This window comes from Thermobia domestica, chromosome 4 (genome assembly GCF_964235325.1).
Source record: "Thermobia domestica chromosome 4, izTheDome1.hap1.1, whole genome shotgun sequence".
NCBI classification, from domain to species: Eukaryota; Metazoa; Arthropoda; class Insecta; order Zygentoma; family Lepismatidae; genus Thermobia; species Thermobia domestica.
This window is the reverse complement of record NC_137457.1, coordinates 237116282-237124201: the sequence shown is the minus strand read 5'-3', so window position 1 is coordinate 237124201 and position 7920 is coordinate 237116282.

Below are 7920 nucleotides of genomic sequence, written 5' to 3'. Positions count from 1 at the left end.
TTGAAACCAGACCTAAGTTCGGTCATAGTGGTTTTGGTGAACTTGGAAACAGAGCGTGACTTTCGTTATTTTAAATGGAAGTTAGTTTTATTGAATGGTGGAATGATAATGTTAAAGATTGAGGTGAGAGTAGTGGTGAATGTCACTTGGTAAGAGACACTGTACCTTATCCTGGGTTTGTCTCGTAGTGTCACTGAAAATTTATTTCGTGACTCTCGATGTTTTGTGGTCCGAGAGAGCCGACTGAATCAGTGATCAAACTAGTTACATTCTGACATTTTCGTTTTCAGACCTAAGTATTGGTCTTTGAACTACTTTTTCGAACACAGCCAAAGCACATTTATTCTTGTAATCTGATACAGAACGGACGACAACCAGACTGAGGGCGAGGTATAAAAACCAAAGAAAGGTAATAAAAAAAGATGATAAGAGGTAAGTGTACATTAATATATATATTATAGTTGATTGTCCTTTGTTTGTGTTCTGTGTCTGTGGGTCGTCATGTTTGATTCCAAATAGAGTCGATTAATAGATTATTTCTTGGATCGCGTTGACAGAATTTGATATACTTGTTAAATTAATTATTATCGTTATTTCCATCATACACCTGACGGATCTCTGGATATTGGAGATTGCCCCCCCCAAAAGGATTTTTCTTAATCGTTTTCGAGATTTTTTTTCTGAAAATACCTTTGATTTAAGATTCTGAAATTCAATTTAAGGAATTTATTCTCTCTACTCTGGTCAAATACATTGAAATTGATAAAAGAAAAAAGGAATTATAATTATTATTCACGAAATTCGTCTTGAGATTAAATTGTTATTGTTCCTGGATAGGCTTGTGACTCCGATGAGAGATAGACTATAATATAATTATTGACTGAATATTATCGTTGGATCTATAATACGAATTGACTTCGAAGGAAGAAAGAATTGTTTGTTGCTCAATATTTTATTCGAAATTATTTTGTATATTATTATAATAAATTATATATATACTAGAGTTTTTGTTATTTATTTGTTATTTATTTAAATATATATATATATATACATATATTTTTTGACTGGTAACTGGTATTTACATTAACTTATTGTTTGGTTATGCATAATTATCCATCTGTTAACTGCCGTATGACGCGGAATTGCGTTCGTCTTCGTAGATCCCTCTGAGGTTGGATTTAGGGTGGTGTTGACTGGTCAACATTGCATGACCTTTGATATCCATGAATGTTGTCCTTTTAACATCGGCTCTTATCCTGACAGCGGATGGGAACGCTACAGACGTAAACCGAGCAAAGATGATTGTAGGTTTGAGATACAAAGGCTCAGAAAAAAAAACTTGAGGTTCTGAGGGCAAAACACCCAACTAGCGGAAAGCTAGTATCGAATCAACTCTGGTGAACATACTAACGAGGTACACGCAATATTTTCTCAATTAATAATTAAATCGGAATTGATAGTAGATTTATAGCATTCAGGTGTTTGTAGAGAGATTGTATTGGTGACATAATTATATTCAAAGGATGAGTAATTAATTGCAATAAAACCCGTCTTGCTATCTAACTCGAAAACGGTAAGAACACAGAACTCAGGGTTTCATCAGAAACTAGCACAAAACTTCTACATAGAAGAAAAGTATCAGTTCGCAGTTGAAGGGAGGAAAGATTGAGACAAGGACATAAGACCATAAAATGCAATTGAAATGGCTGTCAGTAGTTGCCCGGAGACTCATAGCTTCGAAATTCGTTCCAGGGCATTTCTCCGAGCGTCCACAATGAGAGTTATCAGGATTTAGGCAGATCTATATTCCCCAATCCTATGTTTAATCCCACGCCCCTAAAAAATCTGAAATGAACATTACCTCCTATCCTGGTCAATGTGAATTACCAGTAATTTCGCAGTACTGCTATTGACATCTATTGTAATGTAATTTCTCCACGAGGAAATGTGTAATAACACTGTCAATATTTACGTCTCGACTACCGAGATAGCACAGAAAAATTTTTAAAAATGTTTAAAAGTTTGCAAAGGCAAACTAAAAAGTTTGCAAAAAACTTGCCTTTTCAAATGAGAAAATTTGCCGAAAGTTCAATGCAAATAACGAAGTTGACGCTGGCTGAGTTTGCAGCAAAGTTGCCTCAGAAAATGAAAACATCTGCCAATACAAACGAAATGTTTACGACTGCACAGCAAGAAAGTTTGCCAGGACTTTCCTGCAAATATTTTGTGCAAATTTTCTTTGACAAAGTTTCCGAAAATGAGCTGATAAATTTGGTGAAAATATTAAAAGGTTTGCAGCAACATTGCAGAAAGTGTTTTCACGATCGCAAGATCATGTTTGCTGCAAATGTATCAGGTAATGTTTGCTGGAAATGTATCAGGTAATGTTTGCTGCAAATTTATAAAGTGAAACCTAACTTAATGAAACATCAAAATTTTTATAATGTGGATCGTCTTTTATTAGTGGCAAGCATTAAACATCTTTAGCTACTTGCCAAAGATAAGAAACTTACGAACGATAAACGCACAGACAAAGGATATCGCAATGTATCTACGTACTTAGTCTCACACACATTCACAAAATAACGTCAGGCTGCCTCGATCAATAAAAACATCTGATAAGAGACCAGTGAGTTTATTCTGGAGTCCTCTGGTGTATTGGTTTTTCTCGATTCTCACTCAAAGATGCTAGGTCCTGAAGTTAGAATTTCCCTCAGGAATGCTCGAAAATTCCCTTTTTAAGATAAAATTTCCCTCATTTTTTCACTATATATATATATATATATATATATATATCATTGTTTTAAGAGAGCATTGCTGCGTATCTAGGATTATTATACTGTGCTCATATATCTACAACATACATTTGTGCTTTTGATCTTCTGTTATTACTTCAATGTTATCTTGTATAATGACATCCTCAAGCCAGGCCGCGGAAGACTTGTGGGGAAAAAATCAATTTGTCACTTCGTGTGTGGGATTTAGAAACAATGCTACCGTCTTCCGTTCATACTGCCCCAATGCTTAGTAACATAACATTTGTTGAAAAGCTAAATTTCCCTACATTTTATCTCATACTCGTAAAATCTCCCTTTTTCCCTCCTTAAAAAATCTTTGCTAAATCTCCGTAAGCCGCAGGAAATTTCCCTCAAACTAGCATCACTGTTCTCACTTCCCGCGTGTTTTGTCAGTTGTAGCGCAGTGAATTCTGGGTACAATGCGCGCGCACTCGGTAATATCATCATATATTTGCTTTCAGCAAATTTTTCGAAACAATTTTTTTACAGAGTTGAAAACTGTTTGCGACGGCAAACTTTCAACGCTATATTTTCAAAAAAGATGCAAGTTAATTGCAGTGGTGAATTTGTTTTTACAAATCAGCGAAAATTACAGATCATATTGAAAGCTTTTAATAAATATTAAGAAATTATGCCTTCACAAACTTTCAGATTGTTGGCTCCACTAAACGAAGCAAAAATTTGCCGCAAGTATTCGTGCTATCTGGGTAATATACATATACAGGTAGAGCTTTATTTTCTCACATTTTCAACAGTTAAGTGATTGAATAGTGTATTATAATTAAAAATACCTACCATAATTTCTTTCGTAAATAACTATATATAGCAAAATTCTTAAACACTTCACTTCGCAGGAATCACTTTGCGTGTAACAAGCAAAACAACAGGTTTGGCGCCTCAAAAATGAGAGGGAAGTAGAAGAAAGGAGACAAAAATGACACAGCATTGTGTTATCGCAGTCAGTGCTGACAATATAGTTTCGGTCGTCACTTATACCACTAGACCTACAACAGCTACAATATATTTAGTAGTGCGACAGGCGGAATGTGCATGAGCTACAAATGAATATGTTTCTTACTAGTGTCAATCATTGTTGCTCCCACTGTACATTCTACACATACCTTTTTCTCCCACTTGTTAACATTGACAAGCAGCTGTACCCGGCTTTGCGAGTACACAACCATAAACTGTTTGTGTACATAGTACACTTTTGGGTCTTTGAATGACTCTGACCGCGAATAACAAGGGTGATGATCGGACGGGAGCCAGAAACATCCGGGTGTCACAATAAGTGTAAGTTACAAATATAGTGCCTTCAGAACGCAGTTAGAATGCATATATATTTTCAGAGTTGTGTGAATTAATGATGATTTCAAGGGATGGCCTGGGGAGGGAATTCTATCGCTGTACAAAAGCTGCGGAATTTTCCTAGGAGCATATCCCCGACCATGTTCAGCGTATGTCATCAGTATTTTCTCAGTACTTTTTTTTACCCCCTCCCCATATGAGATGGAGGTGTAATCTATGTGTTCGTACTACTGCTGGCAAGGGGGTGTGTGGACAGTCGCGCAAGCGTAGTGCGCCTGTCACATGCTCGGTAAGCTCCATAGTTGGATCTCAAGGAACATTTCCAGTTACAGTAACTTCTTTGAATCAGACGATGATAAGAGTTTCTTAAATGAAAATTTCTCTAGCTATGTATTCAGTATCATTTTTATTGCTTGTACATGATAAGCGTTTAGCTCTAAGAATGGAATAGCGTAAAAGAGATATCTGTAAAGCGTACAAAGAGAAAAGAAATAAATCGGTGGAATCTAAATTCTACCAAAAAACCTACTGAGTTGAAAATATGGAAAAAAGATCAGCTCACATATGGAAGTGCTAAAGGTGTCCAAAAGATGCAAAGGAAAAGCTTTTTCAAACAAGCCAGAAGCGTGCATCTCTATTTACTAGCGTGCATCCCTATTCAAAACTCGGGACAGATATAAATACTAGGTCACGAAATTTATTCCAACCTGTAGATTGTAATACACTGCTAGCTTGTAGTTTGAGTGAAACTGCATCATCACAGTTAACTGAATTTGACTGACAACAAAGAAACAATTTGCAAGAAAATTTGCAATCTCCAACCATACTGTTTTGGTGTTAAACGTTCAGGAGCATGAGATTCGTTCTTTTATGGATAGCATGGCTGAAAGAGAAACGGTAAGCGAATATTTTGTAAGTAAAAAATGTTCAGAATCAACGTTTAAGGAAGAGGAAATAAACTGGTGCCCCTTACTTACGTATTATTGACTTCATGTTAGCTAAAGTTAGGTTACTTTGCTTAAGAATGATAAAATATGTTCACACATGATATGATAATTGTGATTTAGTGATACTTTGGACCTCGTACATAAGAAAAATATACAATTCTAACCGTTTTATGCGTGTGGTAAATACGGTTTCTTGATCCTTGCAAAAATTTACATCGTATTCAGCTTTTACAGCTATTACTAAACGCGGTAAGAGATAATTTTGGTTAGTGCACTGCTTAGCTCAATTATAGTTGGAACCTAAGTGAGTAATGTAAGAAGAGGTCATTCAAAATTTACGTTAGGACCTAATATGGGGGCTATTTTCCAAAATGGCGTCCTCAGATCGAAATTCCATTAACGTTGGTGAATTGTATCATATTTGGAGTCGTTCAAACATATTTTTGATTCGTAGAACACGAATCCAAAGTCGAATAAAGGATCAGACATTAACTTACACTAGATTATTCGGCACTATCTTCTTCTTTTCTACTATATAAAGCTACATGAACTAACTGACTAACTGACATAAGTAGAGATCAGGAACTTGGGCCGATTTTGACCTTTTACCCTTAGAGCCCCCGTAACCACTTTTTTGTTAAGTGCTAAGAACACAAACACAGTCACACACTCGCACTTGTCGAGGCCTGGAACTGTTGAAAACCGTAAGTTCCATGAGAACTGGATCTGTTGCCAGACTCCGTGGAAGGTTGTGATAGTATATGATTACTATATATTGAAGAATTGATGATGATCAAACTCCATCGAATTTAGCCTTAGTTGCTAAGAGGAACATAGCGTTTTATGGTTATTTTTTGACAGAAGTATTGAAGAGATTTCATCGAATCAAATATGACTATTTTTTCAAAGTCAAGTTTTTATTGCCGCAAGTACCGTGTCAGGTTATGTATATATCCAGACTCCATCGAATTTAGCCTTGCTTTTCTTTCATGCGAAAGTGATTAGTTATGTTCCATAGTGTAATGTGTGAAATTTCACCGAATCAAGTTACCTTGATTGCTACTACTCCATTTTTGTTTTGCCAAAGTCATGTTTTTGTCAGATGTATTGGGTCACGTTTTGCATGTGTGTGTATATATGTGTGTGTGATTGAATCTTCTAAGGAAATGTATGAGATAAATCTTGGATGTTAATTGATGAAGTGTGTTTGTATGTACTCGCTGACTACGTCTGTAAGAGGATTTCTTTGTCTGTGTATTAAAATAGGAAAGTATACGTGAAAAAAAATCATATTCTTCTAAGTTTTAGGTCCCATGATTAAACCTAAAGTATTGAAAAACTTACGTTACATCATAACTCATAATAATACGTGAACTGTAATCGACAGGACTCACCCAGAATACAAGATTACTTGAGTGTTTTGCTGAGCTTTGACGTCTCATATTTCATTGATAATTCACCTCGATCTTAGCTACCATGTGAAACATATTATATTGACGCTAAGGTGTGTCGCGAGATATCTCTGCGTGAGGTCTGAGACCAGACGAACACTAAACGAAAAGACGCATCACTTGTTCTGTGGTTATGTTTTAACTTTGATAATATCAAATGATAGATCTTCTTAAGCTGAAAACTTATCATGAGATGTAAATATTTATATGAACAGAAATTCTCATAACATTCATTAAGATAAGTTTGTCTGTTGCATGATACATTTGAATGATAAAACTGATTTTATTCCGACGTCTCCTTTTTAGACCAGCAATTTGTTTTATATTATTGACTTCCCTTCTCAGCTGTCACTGAGAATCAAGACTAAAGCCCACTTACACACATAATGTTTGTTTCTGTGACCTCACATAGCAAAGATGAATGCTCTAATATTGAACAACCGTGCCCCATTACTTATGTAATGTAAATAAAATAAAGGGCATGTCTGACTGTCTGTCTGTCTATTTGTGTGAGGAGAACTTAGGGTTGTTAGTATATGTAGGAATTAATTGCTTGTTCTTTGGTATTACGTAATTGAACTACTTTTATTTGTTTTCGTAACGTAAAGGAACTTTTTTTATCACTGTAGTTCTTAGTTTAATAGTATTGGTATTAATTATAAAATTTGCTGTTTGAAAATCTTATTTTCGTGAATGTAAGTGCTATATTTTTAATTATGTGAAATTCTCATTTGAGTCCTTGTTGCTAAGAGCTTAGCACATGTGCCATTGATGTTGAAAACTTGAGTTCGACTCTGGAAGGAGGCTCATGTGGTTTGGATTTCAAGTTAAGCTGTAGATCCACGTCTCATATAACTTCGGATTTAGTGTTAGTTATTTTGATTCCTCTGGAATGGAATGATTTTAATCTGATAGTTACTTGAACATCCTGCTTCGCTCCGTTTATGTGTTATCTTGGTTTTATTATTAAAGTACCTTTTGAAGTTGGGATTTCACTTTTCGTATAGCTTCGGGGATATTCTGACTTATTCTGATTATTCTACAATATAATGATTTTAATTTGATATTTACATGAACATCCTGCTTAGAGTCATATCATATGTTCATAATATCAAACGATAGCTCTTATTAAGCTGAAAGGTTCTCATGGAATGTAATTCTTTATATGAACAGAAATTCTGATAATAGGGTAAAGGCGCCGAATATGGAATTCATTTGTTTCTTCTTTATTTCTTAGAAATTCATACTCCAGAATAAAAATATTATACATGATAATACTTGTGGTACCTTTGCAAAACAAAATACGAGTAGAAAGTTTGTTCTACATTATTGATTTTTTACAATATTACAAAATTGAAAGAAACTCAATTTCCCATATTAGGCACACCCAGCTCCTAATATGGAACACTACCTGTT